The 25242-nt window shown below is 38.6% G+C and overlaps 1 pseudogene; it reads left to right on the plus strand.

Annotated features, from left to right (window-relative positions):
• The first annotated feature begins 9868 nt into the window (after positions 1–9868).
• On the plus strand, positions 9869–15017 carry LOC143656956 (splicing factor, proline- and glutamine-rich pseudogene; annotated as a pseudogene).
• Positions 15018–25242: the final 10225 nt, after the last annotated feature.

The raw sequence follows: 25242 nt of genomic DNA on the forward strand, positions 1-25242 counted from the left end.
TGATCCTAAACTCTCTGCCACAGCTTGAGATTGCGACAGGTATGCACAGGACACACCCTTTGTCCCATTAATCCATTTCTAAATCACTTCTCTGAAGTCTTTCTGTAGAAGACTTGAGGCATTCTAGGGCGACTTTGAGTATAGAAGGTGTGGCTGTATTTGAGCAGAGTTTAGGGGAAAAGGAAGTTTTGTGAACAAAGGATAGGTAAGCTTGGCCCTCAGGCTATACTAAGCAGTGGGAAAGATCCCCCTGGCACAAAATTGTTTATAAATGTGATATATCTTCCTGTAATTATAGGAGCATCATTTGTACTCAACAAGAAAATCATGTTAGCAAGCATAGTATAAATGTAATTTTAAGTTGAAAATAGTATTGTTTTACTACGAATAAAATGCCTTGCAACTAAACAGAAATTTTATCTTCTCTGTCACATCTCTGGTTTACAACCCTTCATTTCTCTTCTCCTTTCCTTCCTTCTGCATCCCTTCTTATGTGTGTGCACATAAATCAGAATTTAAACATCTAAATGAATGCAATCTTCCACAATAGTTACCTTGGGAAATTATGCAAAATGCTAATAATATTGTCATCACTCATAATATTTTTAGAATTCATCCTTCACAGACGGGCTATGCCATATCCATTTTTTAATTTTGTTTTTCAAACGAAAATTATATTCACTATATTTATAAAATTATATTTATAAAGCTAAATATATGAACTAAAGCTCATAGTTTACAGTAAGTATTCACTCTTCGTTTTGTACAGTTTCATGGGTTATGACAATTGTATAATGTCATGTATCCATCATTAAAGTGTCACACAGAGTAGTTTCACCACCGAGCAGTCCTCTGTGCTCCACCTCCCCTCCTTCCCACCAAATCCCTGACAAACATTGATCATTTAAACTGCCTCCACTTAAACTCGCTATTGTTTTGCCTTTTCCAGAATGTTTCAGAGTTAGAATCATACATTATATAGCCTTTTTAGACTGGCTTCTTCACTTAGCAATATGCATTTGAATTTTCTCTATGTCTTTTTATGGCTTGATAGCTCTTTTCATTTTATGGCTGAGCGATATTCCATTGTATGGATATGCTACAGTCTAATTATCCATTCACTTATTGAAGGACATGTTAATTACTTCTGTATTTAGCAATTGTGAAGAAAGTTACTATAAACTTTCACATGCAGGTTTTGGTTGGACATAAGTTTTCAACTCAATTTGGTAATCATCTAGGAGAGCAATTGCTGGATTGCATGGTAAGACTATGTTTAGCTTTGTAAGAAACTGGCAAACTGTTTTCCAAAGTGGCTGCATCATTTTGCATTTCTTCCAGCAAATGGACAAGAATGACTGTAGTTCCACATCCTAGTTAGATTTGGTATTGTCAGCTTTCTAGATTTTAGCAATTCTAATAGTGTGCAGTAGTATCTCATTTTGTTTTAACTTGAAATTCATTAATGACGTATGATGTTGAGCATATTTTCACATGCTCGTTTGCCATCTAGATATCTTCTCTGGTGAGGTATCTATTCAGATCTTTTGGCCACTTCTTAAAAAAATGGAGATTTTTTTATTATTATTATTATTGAATTTAGAGAATCCTTTCTATATTTGGATACAAGTCTTTTTCAAATATATATTTTTGCAAAGACTTTATCCTGGTGATTTTGGCTTGTCTTTTCATTCTCTTAACACTGTTTTTTGCAGAGCAGAAATTTTTCATTTTAATCAAGTCCAACTTATTTATTTTTTTTTCTTTTCATGGTTTAAGCTTTTGGTATTGTATCTAAAAAGTCATTGCCAAACTGGTCACCTGAATTTTCTCCTATGTTATTTTCTAGAAGTTTTATAGTTTTGCATTTTTCATTTAGGTTTATGATTTATTTTGAGTTAATTTTTCTGAAAGGTATAAGTTCTGTGTCTTAATTCATGTTTTTCATATAGATGTCCAAATTAGTCTAGCATCACTTTTGAAAAGACTGTTCTTCTATTGAGTTATTGCCTCCACTCCTTGGTCAAAAATCACTTGTACTATATTTGTGTGGATCTGGTAGTTTTTGTTTTTGTTTTTTAAAATAAAATTAGATTTAAAAAATTAAATTAAAAAGAAAAATGATCTAAGAAGAGGGAGCCTCCATTCATAAGTTGATGAAATAAAGTTGAATTTGCTTCCTTCTCTCTGAAAATACTCCAAAATAACAAGGATAATGGAAACACAGGTTTTATCCTTGATGGCATTAGGAGATGTTTTTTTATTCTAAATCACAGTATCTAAGGAAGGAGTGCCAAATACAATCCTGGTTAAATAGGAATGCAGGAGCTATCTAGATTTTATAGGTGGAGCTAGCCCTAAGCTACTGGGATATCCCAGAGAGGACATATCTTCTAGCAGCCCTGCCTTCTTTGGAACAATAGAAATGGGTCTTTGGGCTTCCCCAGAAACCACTTTATACCTTAAAGAAGTACACACATGCAGGTATGCATGTACATGCACACTCCACCATGTGGTAGAGGCACTTTGGCATGAACCACAAAGAATTCATCCTATCTTGGAATACTGGCCTCTCATTCATGAGCTTCCTACAATAAACTGGTAGAGGAGGAACTTGCCTCTTTCAAAGACAACTAATAATTTAAAAATACAAAAGCCAGTAAAGGAACCGAGAAAACAGCAGATAAAGAATAAACAAATATTGCCACAGAGCAAATGAAAATTGTGATTGAACATGAGCAGTAATTTAAAACTTTAGTAAGACATTATATATATATATAATATAGATTTTATATATATATATATTATAGATACACAAACTCAAAGCAGAGATGCAATGCCTCAAATAGATTGACATCATCACAACTTTGATCCAAGTAGCCTCGAGGAAATAGATATACCAGGACGATTGAAGACACAAGTACCTCCCAACCCCTTCATAGGTTAGGTATGACAATCACTTTAGTATGATTTGAGACATATCAAAAGCCAAGCTTTCCCCTTCTAACTCCTACTTCTTTTGCCAACCTTGGCATTGACCTCTTCTGTCTAACTTGAAAACTCGGACCTCTATTACCTCTGTGGGACAGATGGGCACCTGTGGTTGAAGATAACTGGATCACTATGGAAATACTTGCTTCTGAAAGAGGAGGATACAAGTCCTAAATGATTCACTTGATGGTTTGGCCTAAGCACATGTCCGTTCATCAGTTGAGGCTTGATGAACATTGCAGAGGTCCTGGCTGTGAGGATGAGATATGGGTCAGGTGATGTGTATAGAGGATAGCCTAGCAGGGACAAGCCAAACATGATGCTGGGCTAGGGAGAACAGACTCAGAAATAGGGCCCCAAGATAATGGGAAGACATATTTTTAGTTAAAATTTGGAAGGAAGATGCCTAGAAAGAAAGATGTTTTTTTGGGAAGGCAACATCTTTTGATTCTGTAAGTCTAAGACCTGAATAGGTGTCTCGAGGCAAATTACTCAACCTCTGAAAACTATTTTCTACCTGAGATGTATGAAATGATGTTTGCACTGTAGCTTGTTAGGAGTTTTAATTTAAATTATGTTCGGAAAATACTTAATCTTATGTCTGGCACGTGGTAAACAGCTTATGACAGTTCACACTAGGAAGACCAGCTCCTAGGGCCACTGCATGGATGGCACCTCTGAAGCCATGGAAAGTGGAGGCCCTACACAGTCCATGAGAACGACCACTTCTACTACTACTACTACTACCATTATTATTATTATTATTACTGGCTTCTCATTTTGCCTAGAGGCTAATATTTTTTGAATAAACACAGAAAAATAAATGAACCCCTTCGATTTCTCTATTTACTTCTTGTTTCTTTATCGTCTTCCTAGGTATGGTGGTGCCTGTGAAAAGGACTTAAGCTGATGGGCTGGGTCCCCTAAACAGAGTCCTCACATTCTGCCTTTAATTTTGATCAGGCCAAGTGAGAATTCTGGGCCATAGTTTCCTTGCCTTTCAAATGAGAGTTGGACCAGATAATCTGTAACATTCTTCCACAACTCTTTGACTTGTAGCCTGGGTCCCTTTTATTCTTGGTATAGTTGCCCACACACACAAAAAGGAAATGCTGTTCTTAAAATGACAATGAAATTCAATGAACATGAATTCCCAACGGACAGGGGAAATGGGCCAGACTTTTCCTACAAGCATGTGGCATTTAGTCCTTGGCAAGAGGAGGAAGCTGCCAGACTAAGCTTAAAATATTCTTCTTCCCTGACATAGCATTAATTAAATCTGCTTAATCATGACTGCCACTGTTCAGCAGAAAAAAATTTAGGTTAAGAGGGCTCAATGAGAAAAAAAAGAGGAAAAGGAAAGAATGAGAAAGTTGAGAGCAGAAATCACATTTATATTTAAAATTGAACCATTTTTTCTTCTCCTCTCTCCCTCTCAAGAATTGAGCAGGTGCTAAGAGACCTCAGAGAGTGGGCTGGAGAGCTATCCTGTTAGAACATCGCTCCACTTGGCTCTCACCGACAGCTACGCCCAGTAACTGATGCACAGTGAGAAACACGCATTAGCCCCTTTCAAAGGAAAGCCATCACATCTACTCCCACTTTCCTAACAGGTTTTCTAAATCTTCAATAAGTTTGTGTTAGCTGGGAACGAATGTCTGAATTTAGGCTTCAAAAATGTTCCTCTCCCCCCACCCCAATCTGTATAATTACTGTTTTTTTTTCTTCCTGAAGCCTTTCAAAATACTATAATTAACAGATTGGCAGATAACCCATATAACTGCAGTTAAGGCAAATATAGTATGCAGCTGTCTTTGCATTAAGTGATTAAATCAAATAGCATAGTTTTGAAGTACATTTATAAAGCATAAATTTACCTCCTGGCAAAACTGTCTGAAGTAACACGCCCTACACCATCTGTTCACTCAGTATTAATACCATATTTCCCAGGACTATAGCTATGGAGAGCAGAGCTACCAGCTGTGCAGAACCAAGAGGTGCTGAGGGATCCTTTGGAATACTCAGCAACTTTGGGATCCTCTTAAGGATGCTCACAGCAAATGTAAATACCAAATGTACACACACACAGAGGCAAATGTACATGCACACACATTCACACACACATGCACGATTGTATGCTCCATCCACATGTGCTTACATCCACACACACACATGCCAACTCAACATACAGATCACTGTATGGTCATTTTCCATTAATGAGAAAATTCATCGGTATCTCCTTAGATGCATTTATTCATGGGTTTACTCTTTGATTTAATTATTCATTCAACAAAGATTTATTTGGTGCCTGTATATGTTGGGCTAGGTACTAGGTACTAGAGATAAATGGTGAATGGTGACAGTCCCTCTCCTGGAATTTACAATCTAGCATGGAAGGCTTTCATTAATAGACTGTTTTAGTTTCCTTGGCTGCTCAAGCAAATACCATGCAGTGGGTTGGCTTAAATGACGGGAATTTAATAGCTCATGGTTTCAAGGTAAAAAGAAAATCCAAATCAAGGCAATGCTTTCTTCATAAAGACTGGCCTTTGAAGGCTGGCTGCTGGTCATCCTTGGTCCTTGGCTCCTCTGTCACCTGGCAATGCATATGGTGACCTCTCCTGGCTTCCTGTTCTTTTTAGGGTGCCGTTGAATTTCAGCTTCTGGCTGATCCTTATGGTTTTCTCTCCTATTCTTTTGAATTTCATTCCACTTATAAAGGACTCCAGTAATAGAATTAAGACATCTTGATCGAGGTGGGCCACACTTTAACTGAAATAACCTCATCAAAGAATCCTAATTTCAATGGATTCACACCCACAGGAATGGATTTAGATTAAGAACATATTTTTCTGGGGGTACACACAAATTCAAACCACTGCATAAACTGACTATAGTCAATGTTAATAGTTTTAAGACAGAACAGAAATTCAAGCAAAACTAACCTCACTTACAGTTTATAGAATCAAAAGCTAAAACTATTTTGCAACTCAAGAATATAGATGTTTCTATAAATCAATAAATGAAAATGGTTCAATGATTGGAAATGGATTCTGAATAAACACTATCCTTTTAAAAAGTGGGATTTGAGCTAGACTTCAAATAATGGTATATTCTAGATCTGCACTGTTAATATATTAGCCACCAGCCATATGTGGTTATTTGAATTAAAATTAAATTAAATTAAAACTCAGTTTCTCAGTCTCCAAGCTATACTTCAAGTGCTCAGTAGCCACATGCGGCTAGTGGTTACCACACTCAACAGCACAGAGCATTTTAGTCTTTGCAAAAATTCTGAGCCAGTGCTGATCTAGATGGATGGAGAAGAGAGAAAGTAGGTATACTAATATAATAATAATCTGAATGAAGCATGGAGCCTGGAACACAGTAATAAATATTGATGTAAAACAAAACTCAGAATACCTCCTTTTGCAGCCCAAATCCTGCAGCCCAGTCTAGCAACATTATGATATTCAGAAGTCAGTTAATGAGGGAAGCTTCTTGGCAGTTGTGGAGAGCAATGAGAAGCTTTTCAGAGCATGGCGAACCTTTTGAAATAAGGGATAGGGCCAGGCAGGAGGAACTCAGAGTTCCTACAGAGCCAGGCAGGAATACAGCAGACAGAGGAATCGAAGAGATAAGAAACAGAGGGGTATGGAGAGACTGGGTGTAGCAGAGTGGTACAATGAAAACTGTGTTAAAATGATCTAGCCAAATTCAGGATGAAGAGAGACTGGAGTCTGTGAAGTGGACTCAAAAGCTCTCCTCTTCTATACTATCAGATAAAATGAAAACCTAGTTTAATTATCTACAGCACATTTCATCCCAATTCTGGTTTTCTCTGAAAGTCACACAGAAAGTAATTTTAACTGTTTAAAAAAAAAAATCAAAGATGTGATGGGTTAAAACCTGTCAATGCTCTCGGAGGTGCAAAGCCTCCAGGATGAGTTTACAAAGTCATATTTTACAGTTGGGAGGGATCATAGAGGTCATCAGGCCAATATTCTCATATCATAAGTGAAAATATAGAGGTACAGAGGTATTAAGAGAATATCACAGAGTCGTATGCTTTCCAGATATTCAGCATATAGTACAAAGCAGAGACAATCCTGAAGGGTTAGCGTTTTCATCAAAGTTTTCAAAATGGGGTGCATTGGGAAAGAAAACAAAAAGCAGGAATGCATATAATCAGCAGGAAAAACAGAGCAGATAGCATTCCTTGAAGGGAAAAGGAAATTGACTCAAATTCTGTAGCTTACAGGAAACACCAAGAAAACAAGCAAGACCATCTTCTTTTATTATTGTTATTATATGATAGTTTCATTCAGAGGTACAGATTACCTGACCTTTTTGGATGCTTAACATTATACAAAATATTGTCTCCCTAAAAATCCATTTCTCTCACAAGAACTTTAATGTCTTATTGGTAGATGGACACTGAGCTTTTTGTTATGGTGGTGGTGATGGCTTAATCTAAAAACAACAAAGAAGCTTTCCCTCATTAATTGACTTCTGAAGGTCATAATGTTGCTAGACTGGGCTGCAGGATTCGGCCTGCAAAAGGAGGTATTCTGAGTTTTGTTTTACATCAATATTTATTACTGTATCAGCAGCAACATTTGATGTGCTTATGATTTATTAGTAGTCTTTATCTGGAGGCAGAAACAGATTCTATAATTATTGTGAATCACATACCCTCCAGGCATCTCCTAATTTAACTTTTGTTTACCGTCACTTGCACTGAACACTTCACTTTGCAATTCATAAAGAAGCAGTTCACAGAAAACTAGGATCTGGCCTACCCCAATATTTTCCATTTTATTAGTCAATGGGAGTTGGCTTTAAACTACGCAGCTTATAATTTATAACCGGAACAGACAATTTAATCGTTTCAGGATGTGTTCAAGCACAGCTCAAAGTTTTAACAAGGCTGCTCTCTTTATCTTGGAGCACCTCCCTGTCAAGAAGGCTCTTGCATTTCTACAAAGAAAATAGCCCCTTCTTTTAAGTTTCCCCTGAGTTAAAACGTGTATTGAAAAACTTTATGAGAAAAGTGAGGTGGGAAAGTAAAATAAATTTCCAAGAGTAAAAAAAAAAAAAATTGGGTGTTGTCTTGAGGTCATATAAAAATTAAGTCAAGGGATGGCACAATTATTTTGACAGCAGGTGGAATCTCTAAGCTGTTAATTAAGAGACTAACCATTAAGAATCTGAAGACTCAACTTTCTTGAGGCTTACTGATTCTTTTGTCTGTTATATTGAGAAGATTTGATTTTATGGTTTTGTTTCTGTATTTCATTTTATAGCTTTAAAAGATGACAAAGGAGGCACCTTTACAAAATGATCATTCCTGAGGCAACAAGATTAAAAGCCACTGTGTGCCAGATTTTAATTTCACATAACTCAAAACTATTTAGCCCATGGTCAAAATATCATTCCCTATGAGAAATAAGTGATATAATTAAACATGCTTATGCTAGACCAACTAATAAATCAGGTAAGTTGGGGCTCTAGGCAATAAAATAGTTGTCTTTAGCTTATGGGATAAATAGATGGATAGACAGGTGGACAAATGGACTAATGGGTAGATGGACAGGAAATATTAGTACTCACGTAAATAAGCATTACCTAATATTAACTGGATCATGCCTATGCCAAACAGAAAAAATCAAGAAGAATCAAGAGAATTGCAAACTGGTAGATGGGTTGTATCTTCATTAATGATATTTGACATAACTTAAGGGAAGACTGAACTGCAATCATGTATTTCTCTCTAAATGTTTAAGTTGATGCAAAGAATGCAGAAGGTGGGATATCTCCTGTACCTAAACATTTGTTTCTATTCTGAAGGAGGCAACAAAATTTTTCTTTTAGTGGAAAATAACTATAAATTGGTCTTCAAAAAGGAAATGAAGAATAGGTACCAACAATCACTATGACACATGGTAAAACAAACATGGGGTAGGTTTATCCTAATGTAGAAAAGCTTTGAAGAAAAACAGAACGTAAGTGAAATCTGCTGATTCAACACTGGGGTTGGGCCTCAAAACAGGAGAGAAACCTAGGAGATTCTCTGAGACTTTCTGGCTATTCACCCCGAGAAGGCTGAAATGGGGGGTTCTGCCTTGGAGTTGGTCCTCAGCAGATTAACTCTGTTGGACAAGTGCCATTTCTCTAGTAGAGTGTAAGAGAGAAAGGAGGAAGAAAATTTTGAGTTGAAATGAGAGGCAATGAGCCATCTCAGGGCTCAAATGGTCTGCATGACTCACAGAGGTTGCCTCAGTGGCACTGCAGTGTGATTAACATGCCAAAATAAGAATGAATCTTCCCATCTTGGTAGGGAGAATCAATCTAGTTTTGTAGGACCATGACCCATATTGGACCAGAGCTATGCCAGATGCAAAATTAGGATCTTCTAGGTAACACTACAAAATAGTGTGTCCATTAAGAGCTAGAATTGAGCTATTTCTAAATAAAGAAACATCAGGTCCAGTAAAGCTCTTCACAGATTCTATTATGTTCTTAATCATCACTAACATGTATCAAGTAATCCAGGATTTTTATCTCCATTTTTCAGATAAAGAACTGAAGAACAACGAAGTCAAATGACATTTTCCAGGTCACACAGCTGGTATGTGAAAGGATTTGATAATGTTGTAAATGTGATTCTTTTTATTTTTTATAGGTAGTATGTATTTTAATTTAATTTTTTTTTCTCTCTCTCTCTTTTTCTTTTTTTTTGCTAATTTCCAATATTTTATTTGGAACTCTTGTTGGCAATGTTAGACCACGGTTATAATAAGAAGATTCCAGTGTTTTTGCCTGAGACAGAGCCTAACAAAACTGTTTAAAAGTTGGAATTTCTCACTTTTGGGAGATGGGTGTGATTGTGACAGCTGTGGGCATCAAATCTGTTCATCTCAAAGGTAGTTAAAATTCTGTGAGAATGAATCAACCAATGGGTTATTTTTTAAAACCATTTATTGGGAAACAATTATAAACTTAAGCAGGAATAGGAAAGAAGACACTAATACGTATACTCAGATTCATTTATGGATAACAGTTTGCTTTCTCTCTAGCCATATAAACACGATTCTTTTTCTTGAACTCTTATAAAGTAAGTTGTATACATCATGGTCTTTTGTCTCTAAATACTTCAGTGTGTATTTCCTAAGAAAAAGAATATTCTTTTACATACCTACAATAAAGTTATCGACTTCAGTAATACAACTTTAATACAGAATTTTTATCTAATCTACCATCTCTATGCCAATTTTGCCAATTTATCTTCCCAGTGATGTTCAAGCATGGCATATTGTCTGGATTATAATGTCCCTTAAATCTCCTTTAATCTGGAATAGTTTCCTAGTTTATTTTGTATTTTGTGGCTGTCATTCTAGAAGAATGCAGGTGATGGAACATTTTTAGAACTCCCTTTCATCTGGAAATAATTTTTCTGAAGCTTAGTTTCATTCAAACTTTGAAAGATATTTTAGATCTGGGCATCTTTGGGCTTTTAGGATCAGTCAGAGAATAGAGTCAGGCCAAAAGTGACCATGCCAGAGGTAGTAGGTTGTGTGGCAGGACAGTTTCTTGCACTGAGGGTAGGGTGGAGCTTTAAGTATAAGCCCTTTAGGGGTAGGCAACTCTGGAGAAGCTATAGATGTGGAAGGAAATTATTGAAAGACAGGAGCTGTTGACTCTGGTGAAGGCTTGTCCCAAGAATGGGAAAGGTTCAGGAGTGCTGTGTCAAAATGATTCTTTAGCATTAGCAGAGGAATTAAAGGAATCAGATATGGAAATGATGTAGTTCTTAAATTTACCAGTAGAAAATTTTAATAATAATAGATATTCATATTTCGTAGTATTAAATGTAAACATATCACTGATCTAGTCGGTGTCAAAGGATTGATTCAGAGCCAGTGATTTTTTCTGCATATCAGTGCAACATTGTAATGTTTATTTGAATATTTAATACAGCAGTACAAGCTATAGTGATATTTATGCAAATTTAATTGGCATTTGAGTTGAAATGCTTATTTTAACAATGATAATATAATTAACTTCTTTTTCTAGTGCAACAGTATCAGTATAGATAAATTTTATAATTTAAAATGATGACATGAGTGTACATATGAAACTAGTATTATGATTCAAACAATGAAGAAAATAATATATGTAAAAAATTTCCTATTGAATGGAACTTTCAATTTGTTGAAGCAGATAAATTAGCTATTTGGTGTGTAAAATAAAATGATAGTGATTTCATTTGTGACACTTTATTTGTTAATTAAAAGCAAAACTGTCTTGATTATTTAAAAAAAAAAAAAAAAAAAAACCCAAAACACTACCAATCAAGATGTTAAGTGATCCCAGGATGGAATGCTGAGTGTGACAGATGAATCTAACAGCATTACACTATGTATGACAATCTCACTGAAGAGGTTGGAGGAGGGAAAAGGAAATGAGTAAATAACTTTGGAAAATGGTGTTTTCACCAACTTTAATGTTAAATTTATTTCCCACAGAAGCATGGAGTAGCAGTTCTAAATCTTTATATGTATACTAGGGTTGAACAAACAAGTATACAAAAATTAGATAATGGGAACCAGGTTTCTCACTTTCTGATAAGTTACAAATAAGCAAGGAAAAAGATTAAAATGAATCCCGTGATGTTGGATTAAATCTGGAAATATTAATATGATAGAATGTATACTAAAGAAATTATTTAAAATAAGAAAAGAAGCAATAGATATTTTTACAACACTATTTATAATTACTAAACATTGGAGAAAACTAGATGTCCAGCAATCAATGAATGGCTAACAAATTATGGTACAACCTTGTAAGGGAATCATTACGCTGCAATCAAATCACAATCATGAAGTCCTAACCCTCAGTTCCTATGACAGTGAACTTATTTGTAAATAGGATCTTTGAAGCTATTCTTAATTAGTATAAGGCCAAACTGGATTAGGGGCCTATTCTAATATGACTCACATCATCTAAAGAAGAGGAAATTTGGACATAGTTACTAGGAGACAGACAGAAGTGGATATTGAGTTATGCCACAACCAAGGAACATCATGCATTGCCTGCCACTGCCAGACCCTACAGACCTGAGGAAGCATGGCCCTGCCAGCACCTTGATTGGAACTTCTACACTCAGAACAGTGAGACAACAGCTTCTTTTGTTTAAGCCACCTACCTAGACTAGTCCATATGCTTTATCATGGCAGACCTGGGAAACTGAGATAACTACACACCACCTTAATCACGTGATCAAGGTTGACATCACCAATATTCAGTTACATTGATACCACACATCCCCTGATATGATGCAATGAGGAAGACACCTCATCTTTGTGGTTTCTTCTCTAAACCTATAGCCCAAGTGTAATCATGAGAAAACATTAGAAAAAACCCAAATTAAGGCATTATTTACATGATACCTGATTAGAACACACTTCAAAAAGACCTCTTCAAGATTCATGAAAAACAAGGAAAGTCAGAAAAATTGCCACAGACCAGAGGGCACTACAGAGACCTGATGAGCAAATGCGCTGTTATATCCGAATTGGCTCTTGGAAAAGAAAAAGGACATTAATGGAAAAACTGACTAAATCCAAGTAAAATCCCATAGTTTAGTTAATAATATTTGACCAATGTTAATTTCTTCCTTTTGATAAATGAACATAAGGTATTAACATTAAGGGAAGCTGAGTGGGGGGCATGCGGGAAATATCTGTAGGAGTATGGCAACTTTTCTAAAAATAACTTTTCTAAAGTTACTCCAAAATGAAAAACAACAACAAACTACTCAAGTGGGCAATATTAAGAGACTTAGTAAACACCCAGTGGATTTAATAAAAATTTCCTTTCACTAATGACAAATGAATAGATGAATACGGTCACTTGAAATCAGAATTAAATGTCCAACAAAACACTATTAAACAATTTTTCACAGGAGCTGAGCTTGTAACTTTGTTCAGTGATGACATGGCTTGGGTTTTTGAACACACGGGATAAAAAAAAACAATTTCAGGTGGAGAGACGGTAAAATAAAGTCATTATAACTATGGAAATTTTGTTATAAGAAGAGGGGAACCGGCGCCATCCGCCATTTCGTGTGAAGCAAGGCGGCCCCCGCGTCCCTCCGGTCGCCCTCGCTTCTGCCTCCACCGCCCTTGACTACAGATGGGTCTCGGGGTTCAGAAGTCGCCACGGTCCAGGAGCCCCCACACCTTCCGCACCCGCCACCCCGCACGGGCCTCAGCCAGAACCGCGGGCCGTGGGTTCCCGCCCGGGCCAGGGTGGCCCCAGGCGCCCGTCCGCGCCGCCGCCACAGGACTCCTCCGAGCCCTGCGTGCCCCAGAGACCCGCCCCGCTCCCCGGGTCCGCAACGCTGCACCCGCCTCCGGCTCGGGCCCCGCCGGACCTCTGCGACCACCTCGGCGCCCGGGTCCTCCACCGCATCACCGAGCAGTGGCGCCAGACCACTTCCCCTCACACCCCGGCCGCCGCCTCCACTCCCCACTCAGCAGGGCTTGGGACCCGGCGGCCCCAAAGAAGCCAAGATGCCAGGCGGGCTTCCAAACGGGAGGTGGCTCGGGCCTAGGCACACCGGGGCGGCGGGGGGCACCACCCACCGTACCACCAGCAGCACCACCAGGCGCCACATCCTGGGGAAGACACAGCCACAGTGAAGAGAACATCTCTAGTTCCTAGGGATTATTTAAAGCCAACTTGTCTCTCTTGAGGAGGCTTGGAGAGAAAACTTAGACACAGCTCTGTCAATTGTTTGTTGGTAATCCACCAGCTGTTATCACAGAGGATGGATTCGAAAGATGGCTAAATAGGGCCAACCAGGAGAAGCTTTTATCAACAAAGGCAAAGGATTTGTATTTATTAAACTTGAATCTAGAACCTTTCGCAGAAACTGCCAAATCTGGACTCAATCATACTCCCTGGAGAGGTAGACTAGCTTTGGTTTTGCTTTGCCACACAAACCGCTTCCCTTTCTGTTGATAATCTTTCTCTTCATGTTTCCAGTGAACTTTTGGAAGAAACCTTTGGCCACTTTGGACCTATTGAAAGGGCTGTTGTGATTGTGGATGCTTGTGGAAGATCTACAAGGAAAGGCACTGTTTAATTTGCTTCCAAAGTGGCAGCAAGAAAAGCATTTGAATGATGCAGTTAAGGTGTTTTCTTACTGACAACTCCTCACCCAGTAATTGTTGAACCACTCAAACGATAGATGTCTTCTTGAAGCACTTGCCCAGAAGAATCTATTCTATCAGAAGAAAAGAGAATCTCCTCCTTGTTTTGCCCAGCATGACACATTTGAGTATGAATATTCTCAGCAGTGGAAGTCCTGGAATGAAATGGACAAACAGCAGAGGGGGCAAGCTGAAAAAACATGAAAGATGCAAAGGACAAATTGGAAAGCAAGATGGAAGATGCCTGTTATGAGCATCAAACAAATCTTTTACATCAAGAGCTGATGAGATACCAGGAAGACTTAAGACACATGGGAGAACATCACAATCAAGGAATGCATAAACACAAAGAGACACAGTTGAGGGAAGAGGAGAAACGCCATAGAAGGGAAGAAGTGATGATTGATTGTAAATGTGAGGTGGAAGAATAAATGAGAGGAAAGCTACAGCCAAAGGGAGAAAAGCTACAGCCAGATGGGATACATGGATCCAAGAGAAAGAGACATGAGAATGGATGGTGGAAGAGCAACAAACATGGGAGATCCCTGTGGTTCAGGAGGCCAGAAATTTCCATCTCTAGGTGGTACTGGTGGCGTCTTTACGAAGCCAATCCCAGATTTCCACCAACAGCCATGAGTGGTTCCATGATGGGAGGTGACATGCACACTGAGCATTTTGGGCAGGGAGGTGTGCCTGGGTGGACAGGGCCCTGGAGGAATGGGGCCTGCAATTCTGTCAGGATATGGTAGAGGGAGAGAAGAACGAGAAGGCCCAAACAAAAACCGCAATTTCAGATGTGCTTTCTAGCATTCATTCCAGTTTGTTTTGTGTTTTCTTATTTAGATGCCAACCTTTTAAATTCTTGCATTTTAGAAAGAAAGCTACCTTTTTATGAATGTTAACAGTTTATTGACCTAATGTTTGTAAATGGTCTATTTGGACAGGTAAAATTATGTAATGCAGTGTTTGAAACAGGAGAAGTTTTTTTCCTTTTTTTTTTTTTTTAAACTTTTAATGCCCTTCAAGTTATGGTAATGTACCTTGTACCACGGAGTTCCCAAAGTGTACTATGTATTTTTTTTTTTACTCTGCTTTAAATAAATAGAAAAATAGTTATAATATTGATCTTCAATTTTGCCATTCATGCTTCTACGCACATTACTAGGTATTCTACTTTGAAAGCAAGAGCATGTCTAGGCCTTTGGATGGTGAATACCTTTTCTGGGAAATGAATTTGAAAACTGTTCTAGTTTGCAAGCTGTTGGAATGCAGTATACCAGAAACAGAATGGCTTTTAAAAAAGGGAATTTAATAAGTTGCTAGTTTACAATTCTAAGGCTGTGAAAATGTCCCAATTAAACCAAGTTTATAAAAATATCCAAATTAAGGCACCAAGAAGAGGTTACCTTAACTCAAGAAAGACCGATGAAGTTTAGAGTTTCTCTCTCAACTGGAAAGACACATGGTGTACATGGCATCTGCTACCTTTCTCTCCAGGTTTGTTTCATGAAGTTCCCCCAGGGGCATATTCCTTCATCTCCAAAGGCTCTGTTGTTCTCCTATTGTTCTAAAATGAGACTCTGTCCAAAATGTTTGCTCAAAGAATTCCAGTAAACTAATCAAGACCCACGTGGAATTGGTGGAGTCACTGGGTAGAGTCACATCTGCCTCTATTCAAAAGTTAATACCCACAATTGGATGAGTCATATCTCCATGAAGATAATCTAATCAAGTTTTCAGCATATAGTGCCGAATAGGGTTTCAGAGAAAGGGTTGCTCCCACAAAGATTGGATTAGGATTAAGGTGTGGCTTTTCTGGAGTACACAAATCCTTTCAAACTGGCACGGAGACTAACTATTGTTTTCTACAGGTAACTTCCCCCTTGTTTTATAAAGAAGAAATGCATATTGAAGCAGTTTCATGATTTAATTTGTTTGGCATTATAGGAAACAAGACGGTATTTTTAAATGGTAATATAAGTAAAGTGAATTGTAAATCTTAAAAAATAATAATAATAATGGGGAAAAGATTAGAAGAAATAGAAAAAAATTGTTCCTAGCCACTGAACAATTGTCCATAGAAATACAAGATCTTTCTAATAATATCTAAGTTTGATTCAAAATTTGAGAAACTGCAAGAAAAATGTCAACTCTTTCTTAACCTTGATAAAAGTTGCTTTTAAATTTGTATAATGCATTTTATGTTAACAAACTGAGTTGATACAAGATTAGTGAATTTACACGGACAGATGTAGTTTTGTAACAGATAGGCTTTGCTTCAATGTTAAAGTAGCATAATTTAGTAAAATGCTAAAAGAATTTAGCATTCTTCTAAAATTGATGAAACCCGTTTTGTCAATGTTGATGCTATTAATAAAGGAAAAAATTTTCAGTATTCATTTATTGGAAAACGTTTACATATGTTTGGAACAACTTCGGTTTTCAAATCTCATTTTGCAGCTGTTAATTTATGAAATATAAATAGAGATTCAGTATTCCCAATGAAAATTTGGTATCTGAATTGAGATTTTTATAAATATAACATACACACCAAATTCTGAAGACATGGCATTGAAAAAAAGAATCTGTAAAATTCTCATTAATTGTTTGCATTGACTATATTTTGTAATAAAGATGATTTGGGTATTTTGTCACTCAGGTTCTCCAGAGAGACAACCAACAAGAAAATGCTGTAATACTGATTTCTCTCATCCTCTAGTAGCTCTCACCTTTTCAGACATTCCATAAAGACAGCTAACGATGGTTTGAAAAATTTCCCTATACATCGTCAACACGTAGTTCCAGGGGACAGAACTTATTTAAAGCAGTTGCTTTAAAAAAAGTTCCATAGCATTTGTTTTTTTTTTTTTTTTTTGGTGAATTCCTGGTTTCAGTTGCCTTTACCCATGCTACTTCCACTCTTTTATGCATTTGGATATTATTTTTGGTTTATAAGACAATCAGAAAGGGAGTCGGTAGTTCACAGTCTGTCATCTGTTACATAATTCCATAAATTCCAAGCAGGTCTGTTAGCAACTCCAGGCTCTATCTCAGCTTTTGAGTCAGTCTTTCTAAGCATTCCCCAGTCAATGACTGAGCATTGCAGGGGTTCGAGGACTTGGCGGTTTTTACAGAACACCTCTAATGGGCAATCTTCTATCTGCATCTCCTGTTGGGTTGACCCAGAGTATGTCTGGAGCTTTCCTGCCCTATGCTGCACCCTCCCTGCTTCCTTTGCTCAGGGGTCATCTCTGCATTGTGAGCTGAAGGCTTTACTTGCCTAAACCGTCTTCCTTCCCCATTTATCTGTCATGGACATGCCGTCCCTTCACCCCCCAATAGCCTCTTGCACTTTAAATCCCCTTTCCGTTTTAGCTTCCTGGAGAAGCCAGGATACAGTTCCTTTTTTCCCCTTTTCTTCCTTTCTGTGGTTATTTGCAAGTTTTAGTGCCTCTCATCCTTTTGGGGGAAACTTAGATTCTCTGGCAGTAGAGCGCCACATATTTCTACTCTAAACATACTGAATTCTACTTTGCTTATGTCCATATTTTTAAGGTTCTGAGATGACACAGCTATGCTTTAACCTTTGGATGTGTTTTGCTTTTCTTCATAATAACGCAAACTCAAAACATACCTTCTATGAAAGAATTCTAGACTTGTAGACACATACCCAACCCCCTTCTTTTATAAATGCTGTGATTTAGCTGAGGGCCAGAGTAGTTAATGATTCATCTCAAATTGCAAAAATTATAAAATGAATTTCCTTCATACGTTAATTGTCTCGAGAGAATTGTTTTGCTTTCATGATATTTCCAATCAAAAAATTTTAGATCCCAGCCAAGATTGCTCATTTACTAGCCTTATTAAATTGCTTCCTAATGTATTTAACTAAGATTATTTTACCCATGTGAGGTTTGATAGATTAGTTCCCTGCATACAATAATGCAGTGTCCTCGAAGGAATACACAACATGCATCCCAGGGAAATCTCTTTGTCAATGGCTACGTTATAGCAAGGAACCAGATGAATCTGGAAAGTCCATGAAAAATGTGTATACTAAAGTTCTGTTTAATTAGGCCGGCTGGCAACTTAATATGAAGGGGTAGTATCAAAAAGACAAAAATTAAACAGCATTAATTAATAATGAAAAGTGAATTGTGATGATCTATGGAACATTTGCTGAAAGTACCTTCATTTCCTTGTTCTGTCCACACTCCCACATCCCCCCCAACACCTTTTCTCTTCGCCCAAATGATTATGGCTCTGATTGGCCATTATTCGATCAACAATTAACCCCAGGAAACAGAATCTAGAATTACCTAGGAGGCATGATTAGCCTCCTTTCCTGCAGACACTGTGGTGCATCTTGGGAAGAGAAACTCAAATTAGCTACCAAAAGGTAAGATAGAACTGGGGGGGTGTCTACTCAGACTTGGTAGGAGGCAAGAAGGGTGGCAGTTTATAACAATTATACTTACAGCTTTGAAAGGATTAAACACATACACACCCAGTTAATTTGCTCCCAGGAGGCATGCAAGCGATTTTCTTCTCCTGAATAATTCTGTCAAATGTATCCATGTTTTCATTCACTGCTGAAATAATTTTTTTCTATTCATTGTAGGGTTATACTGTACTTTTTTGTGTTAATAAGTATTTATCCTCTTACCTTATGCTATTACAATCATTAACTGCAGTGTGTAAATGTACTAGTTATTACTGTCTAACTTTTGTTGAAAAAAGCACAATAAGAAAGTGAAGGTAAAAAAAAAAAAAAAAACATTACATAAAAAAAAGCATGCAGCCAGAGTTTTCTGCCAAGTAGCAGGGCACTGAATTCATGATATTTAGTTCCTGTGCCCAACAGCTATGTCCTGTGGTTTTATTGAAAGTGAATACTGATCAGCCTGAGGAACATAATATTCTTGAGAATCGCATATCTTGGAACAGAAAAAATGAGAAATTGTAGGGAAAATATATCCATGAGCCTGCCTCCCTCCCTCCCTTCTTCCCTCCCTAAAGAAGAAATTCAACTATGGACCAAAAAACATGTCAGAGGTAAGAGTGTCAGAGAGGCATCTGGTAGCAGTAGCCGTTTGGAAGGCTGGTGCCACCAAAGCAAAATGCACAACTTAAAAACTACCACAAAGAAAAGTGAAATAAGATGATGTAGGTGATTCAAATATATATATCTTGGAAGAACTAATGCACGTGTACATGGCTCTGTTAGTTTAGAAAAACGCTCATAGCTGTCAAAGCACTTCAGGGATGTTGTGGATAAGCAATATCTTGAACATGGCTTTTTTTGGTACACAATATTTTAAATGAAACAAAATCTGTGGAAAATGTAGCAAGTGCAGCCTTTTAACTATGCAGTATGTTAATGTGTCAGATTGGTTGTGCAGTTGAACAGCTTGAGGGAACGGCAGTATTTTAATAATATTATATGCTATCCTGGCCTTTATAAGTAATCTCTGTTTACCTGCAAGATGTTGTTAGCTTCAGTACAGGAAATGTAACTTATATCAATACTAACCCCACCCTTATTTTTTTATTTTTAGGAGAGAAGGAGCATTTAAGTCTTTTTCAAGGTATGGAATTGGATTTTTTATGTTGATTGTTGAAGATGAAAACAGATATGATTGTAGATTTTGCATGGTTAAATGTGGATTCCAGTGATTCCTTATCTTTTGAGATTTTTAGAGCATGAGAAATAAAAACGAATGTCGACTCAATTTCCTAATACTTTCAAACGACTCTGAATCTGACAATAATGGAGTGTATATATGCAGTCCTACTTCTTTTTATTTGATTGTTCTAGCAAGCATTTCACATACCTTATTTTAAAAAATGACATTGGCACATATGAAGTACCTGAAGAACAGAAAAGTTGTCTGTAATCTGCTCTAAACTGCGCTTATTTACACTGCTGGTGTAAGGTGCAGAGTCCTGCATTTCCACCCCTTCTGTCCATATTCCAGAATTTGCACATTTCAATTGCGTTTATAGTGTTGTTCTTCTTTCCACCATATAAATTCTATCTCTGTATAGACAATCTATGTTGACTGGCTTAAAAATACCTAATCCAAAGGCCCTGGGAGGGTGACTATGCTGGCTGTTGTACCATGGATCTCAACAGCATTTCCTCTAAAACTGGTATTGGCCTTGTCCACTACACTGAATTATGCATAACTGGTGGGTTATTTCTTGCCATGAAAAAAAAGTGACACATTCGATTAAAATTAAATATTGAGTAGGCTTTCACCTAGAGACAAGAATTAAGGCAAGATGCTCCTTTTTCACAAGTGAAGTGGTGATGCCTCCAGTCTGGAGTATTTACACAAAGGAACTGGACTGTGACACAACATGATGCAGAACACTGAATTTATAATACATGGCTTCGTTCTCCACTGCTGTGTGGTTTCAAAAGGAAGACCCAGCAGTTCTCAGAAAAGACTGGGTGATCTGGATCTTTTGATGGGTGTGGTAGTTAGATTCAGTTGTCAACTTGGCCAGGTGAAAGCACCTAGTTCTGTTGCTGTGGACATGAGCCAATGGTAGGTGAATCTCATCTGTTGCTAATTACATCCGCAGTCGGCTAGGAGGCGTGTCTGCTGCAATGAGTGACGTTTAACTTAATTGGCTTGTGCTTAAATGAGAGAACGCAATGTAGCACAGTCTAGCAGCTTGGCATTCCTCATCTCAGCACTTGCAGCTCAGCCCGGGCCCTTGGAGGTGGAGAAAGAACTCACCCCGGGGAAAGTTGTTGGAACCCAGGGGCCTGGAGAGAAGACCAGCAGAGACCATCCTGTGCCTTCCACGTAAGAAAAGAGCCTCAGTGGAAAGTTAGCTGCCTTTCCTCTGAAGAACCAACAAAATAAATCCCCTTTTATTAAAAGCCAATCCGTCTCTGGTGTGTTGCATTCCGGCAGCTAGCAAACTAGAACAGAGTTGGTACCGGAGAGTGGGGTGCTGCTGCGGTTTGCAAATGCCAGATCTGCTGGAACTGTGTTTTGGATGGCTAAGGGGAAGACTTTGGAGGAACTGTGAAGAGATTGATGGAGAAGTCCTGGAGGGCTTGAAGAGACTGTTGGTGTAAATGAAACCACCGCCAATCTTGACAAAGGAGGACACAAAAGGGAGAGATTGGAGTTTGCAGAGTGAGAACCATGGAAGTTCGGGTCTGAAGCCAAGAAACCTCGGCCAGGAGAGTGGACCCACCTGTATGTGTGGAGAGGGTGAGTTTACCCTGAAGGGCGAGGATGAGTCTCCCCTCTCATTGCAGTGGAATAGTTGTGCAGCCTCGGGCCTTGGAAAAGGCGTAGCACGCTCCTTGGGGGACTGGGAGAGCCTGGCTGCCACCATGTGGAGGGGTTGAGCGTGCGCCCCAGAAATGGCAGAGAGCCCAGGGGTGGCCCTGATGCCTGGAGAGAGTGGAGCCCAGAGGTGGTCTCCTCGATGTTCCCCGAGGTTGATTTGGAAAGAGGCCGGCCACTGCATAGGCCCTTGGAAGGGGTGGGACTGCCGCTTTCTACAGCCGAAGGATAAATGACTTTCAGACTTGGAAATCCAATGGTGTTTGCCTGCAGATCTTCCTTCCAATTTCTCCCTATGGAAATGACTATCCTCCTTTGCATATTGGCACCGGACTTATTTTGAGATTCACAGGTCCACAGCCAGAAGAGAATATTTTGCACCTGTTTAAGGTGATGTGAGTAGCTGCCAAGTTGACAAGGGGTGGACATGTGGTAGTTAGATTCAGTTGTCAACTTGGCCAGGTGAAAGCACCTAGTTCTGTTGCTGTGGACATGAGCCAGTGGTAGGTGAATCTCATCTGTTGCTAATTACATCCGCAGTCGGCTAGGAGGCGTGTCTGCTGCAATGAGTGACGTTTAACTTAATTGGCTTGTGCTTAAATGAGAGAACGCAATGTAGCACAGTCTAGCAGCTTGGCATTCCTCATCTCAGCACTTGCAGCTCAGCCCGGGCCCTTGGAGGTGGAGAAAGAACTCACCCCGGGGAAAGTTGTTGGAACCCAGGGGCCTGGAGAGAAGACCAGCAGAGACCATCCTGTGCCTTCCACGTAAGAAAAGAGCCTCAGTGGAAAGTTAGCTGCCTTTCCTCTGAAGAACCAACAAAATAAATCCCCTTTTATTAAAAGCCAATCCGTCTCTGGTGTGTTGCATTCCGGCAGCTAGCAAACTAGAACAATGGGTTTCATTTCTTTTGTTCATAAACCCTTCATGGCCTGTCGCTATGTAGGACCCCCACCTACCCACAGTGGTCCTTAGGGGCAGCCCTGGAGCAAATTACAATAATGATGTCAACAAAATTCAAACTGTAGCTCCCCCAAACAAGCTCCTTTCCTTTTCTCACCTGGGAAAACCCAGCAAACTGACACCAAAGGAAGGAGCCTATTGAGAATATGTAAGAAAGACTAAGTGCCACTTTGAAGGGTCTGGGATGAGATGGAAGAAAGGAAATGCAACAGCTACCGCACACACTAACAAATCTCTTCAGAGAATATTAACCCCAGATTGACCTTTTCTTTATTTACTTGTTTCCTTCTTAGTTCCTTCTTCCCTCTTTTTAGTGATGAACTGGAAAAAATTAAAACATGTTCTGTAATTTCCAAAGTAAAATAACCCAAGCACTGTGCCTGCCTATGCAAAAAACAAACAAACAGAACAAAACACCTAAGCACTAGAAAGAGGTCATTTTAGGAATTGCGTTTTGCAAACTTGGCTCCTCCAAATTGACCCAGAATCTTCAAAATCCTGGATTAAGATCTCAAATTGTTCTATGATACTGTAGTTACACAGATCCTGAGACTTGCCTAGAGATATAATAGGTCATTTCTGGTGCAAGGATGGGCATTTAACAGGGTATTTATTTCTCAGCAACCAAGAGGTTCCTTTGCTTAAATAAGCCTTCTGTCTGTGATGTTATTCCTGTGTTCTCTCCCTCCCCCCCCCCCCCCACCAGAGGGCTCCTAAGTGAAATAAAAGCAAACAAGAACGTGGTTTCCCGGGATCACTCACTATGCAGAAGCAAAGCTGGACTCAAAGATACTCTGAAGTAACCATTAACTGCCAATCATTGGGAAATCTAAAGTCACTCATTTAAAGAAGTGCCAGAAGCCAAAAAGATAGAAGCCATAAACACATACAATATTAATAAAACAATTACAGTAAGTGGTGCTTTCTTCGCTTTGCAAATCTCTTGCCATTTCAAGAAACATCTGTCTCCGCCACTAGAAATTACTGTTAAAAGACACAAAACAAGCTGTGCGTTGTATGTTAGTTTTTCATTCAGCATCCTGATCAGCCAGTCAGCTGCCAAAGCTTCAATACCAATTTCATAGCCTATTCCCTGGGTTGATTTTCCAACCAATGTAGCCAATTGTGCTTATAGTAGGCAGAGGAGCAATTAGCTGATACACTGCAATGTGCAAATTGCCTGAATCCAATCACACATAAAGTCTCAGGAGGGTGAGTAGGAAATTCAAGTGACCAGATGAATCCTTACTTAATAGAAACTATCTTGGGCTTTAGGCTCCCCAGACTCTGAAAGTCGTTTGTTCCTTACTTAAAAAAAACAAACAAACAAACAAAAAAAACTGCTCATGTTTTGTTAGAGTGCACATGTGAATTACTGTGTTGCTGATGAAATAAAATTCAGACGTGGTTGGAAGAGGGTAGCGTGAGGAGTCCCAGAGACCAAAGAACACATTTTTTGGAAAACGTGTGACCTGCTTCTATCCCCATTTGAACGTGAATGACACAAACTCTCTGAGTTTCATTTCTTCATCTTAAAATAGGGATATTATTCTTATCCCAACCATCTCAACAGGGATCGAACAGAAAATATGCCCAGAAATCCTCTGTGTTTTACAGAAAGCGAGAAGAAGGTAAGGACTTTCCACATGGATGAGCACGTGGAATAGCACCTGGTTTCTCGTAGAAACATTGAAACAAAAGGAATCACACCTGAAAAGTCCCTTCTATTAAAAAAGAAACAACAGTTAAAACAAAAATTCAGAAAAGAGGGTTTGCTTCAGTCCTGAAGAAAAATAAGAAGTATGAGAAAGTGATCCTGGTTTCTAAAATAGAAAATTGTAACAGAAGGTAACATTTTAAAGGTCTATTCCCTTGTGGCTGTAATTGTAGAGCTGAGTAATTGGGTTAAAGAACCATTTACTCAGATATCAAAGTTAGAAATTCTAGATTCCTTTTTCTTTTTTTTTGCACTTAGCGCTAAATCCTGATTGGTCACCAAGTCACCCTTGTTGCCACGTATCTCTTAAAATGTGCTTCCTCTTGTTATTGTCCCGCCCAAAGATGTTGAGACATTCTTCATTTTTGCCTAGACTACAACCTATGACCTCATGAATGACCTTCCTGCCTCTGGGCTCTGTCTCCTTAGATTTGTTTTCCAAATTAGTGCCAGAATGATCTCTCTAAAATTTAGACCTGATGTATCTATCGTTTATCACTTAAATCCCCTTCAATGACCTCTCATCAACCACTGAACACAGCTCAGCCTTCTTTAGATGACCCGAAAGCCCTTTATGGTACAGCCACTTGCCTGCCTTTCTGGCCCCATGTTTCATGACTCCTCAGGTATGATCCTTTCCTTCCAGACTACTTGCAGTTACTAGAATATGACATTCTTTGGGGCCTGGTGTGGTGTTCTTCCTTTGACATGCCATTCCTTCTCCTTTCACTCTTGTCCACAGTCCAGCTACTTCTCATCCACTTTTGCTTAGCCCACTGAGTAATCAAGGATAGGATTTGGTTCTCACTTGTTTCTGCAATACCTCATTTACAGCATCATCCTCAATAGATGGAAGACAAATGATGCCACAGCATCATAACATAGTACAAAGTAGAGGGCTTTGGAACCAAACTTGAATTTAAATCCTAGCACCTCAGCCTACTTCCTATGACATGTTATTCCTACTCTTGGAACCCAAGTTTTCTCATCTTCCAATGGGAATAATTGAAGTTTTTTTTTTTTTGACAATCAGCAGTAA

The sequence above is a fragment of the Tamandua tetradactyla genome, chromosome 2 (assembly GCF_023851605.1).
Source record: "Tamandua tetradactyla isolate mTamTet1 chromosome 2, mTamTet1.pri, whole genome shotgun sequence".
Taxonomy (NCBI): Eukaryota; Metazoa; Chordata; class Mammalia; order Pilosa; family Myrmecophagidae; genus Tamandua; species Tamandua tetradactyla.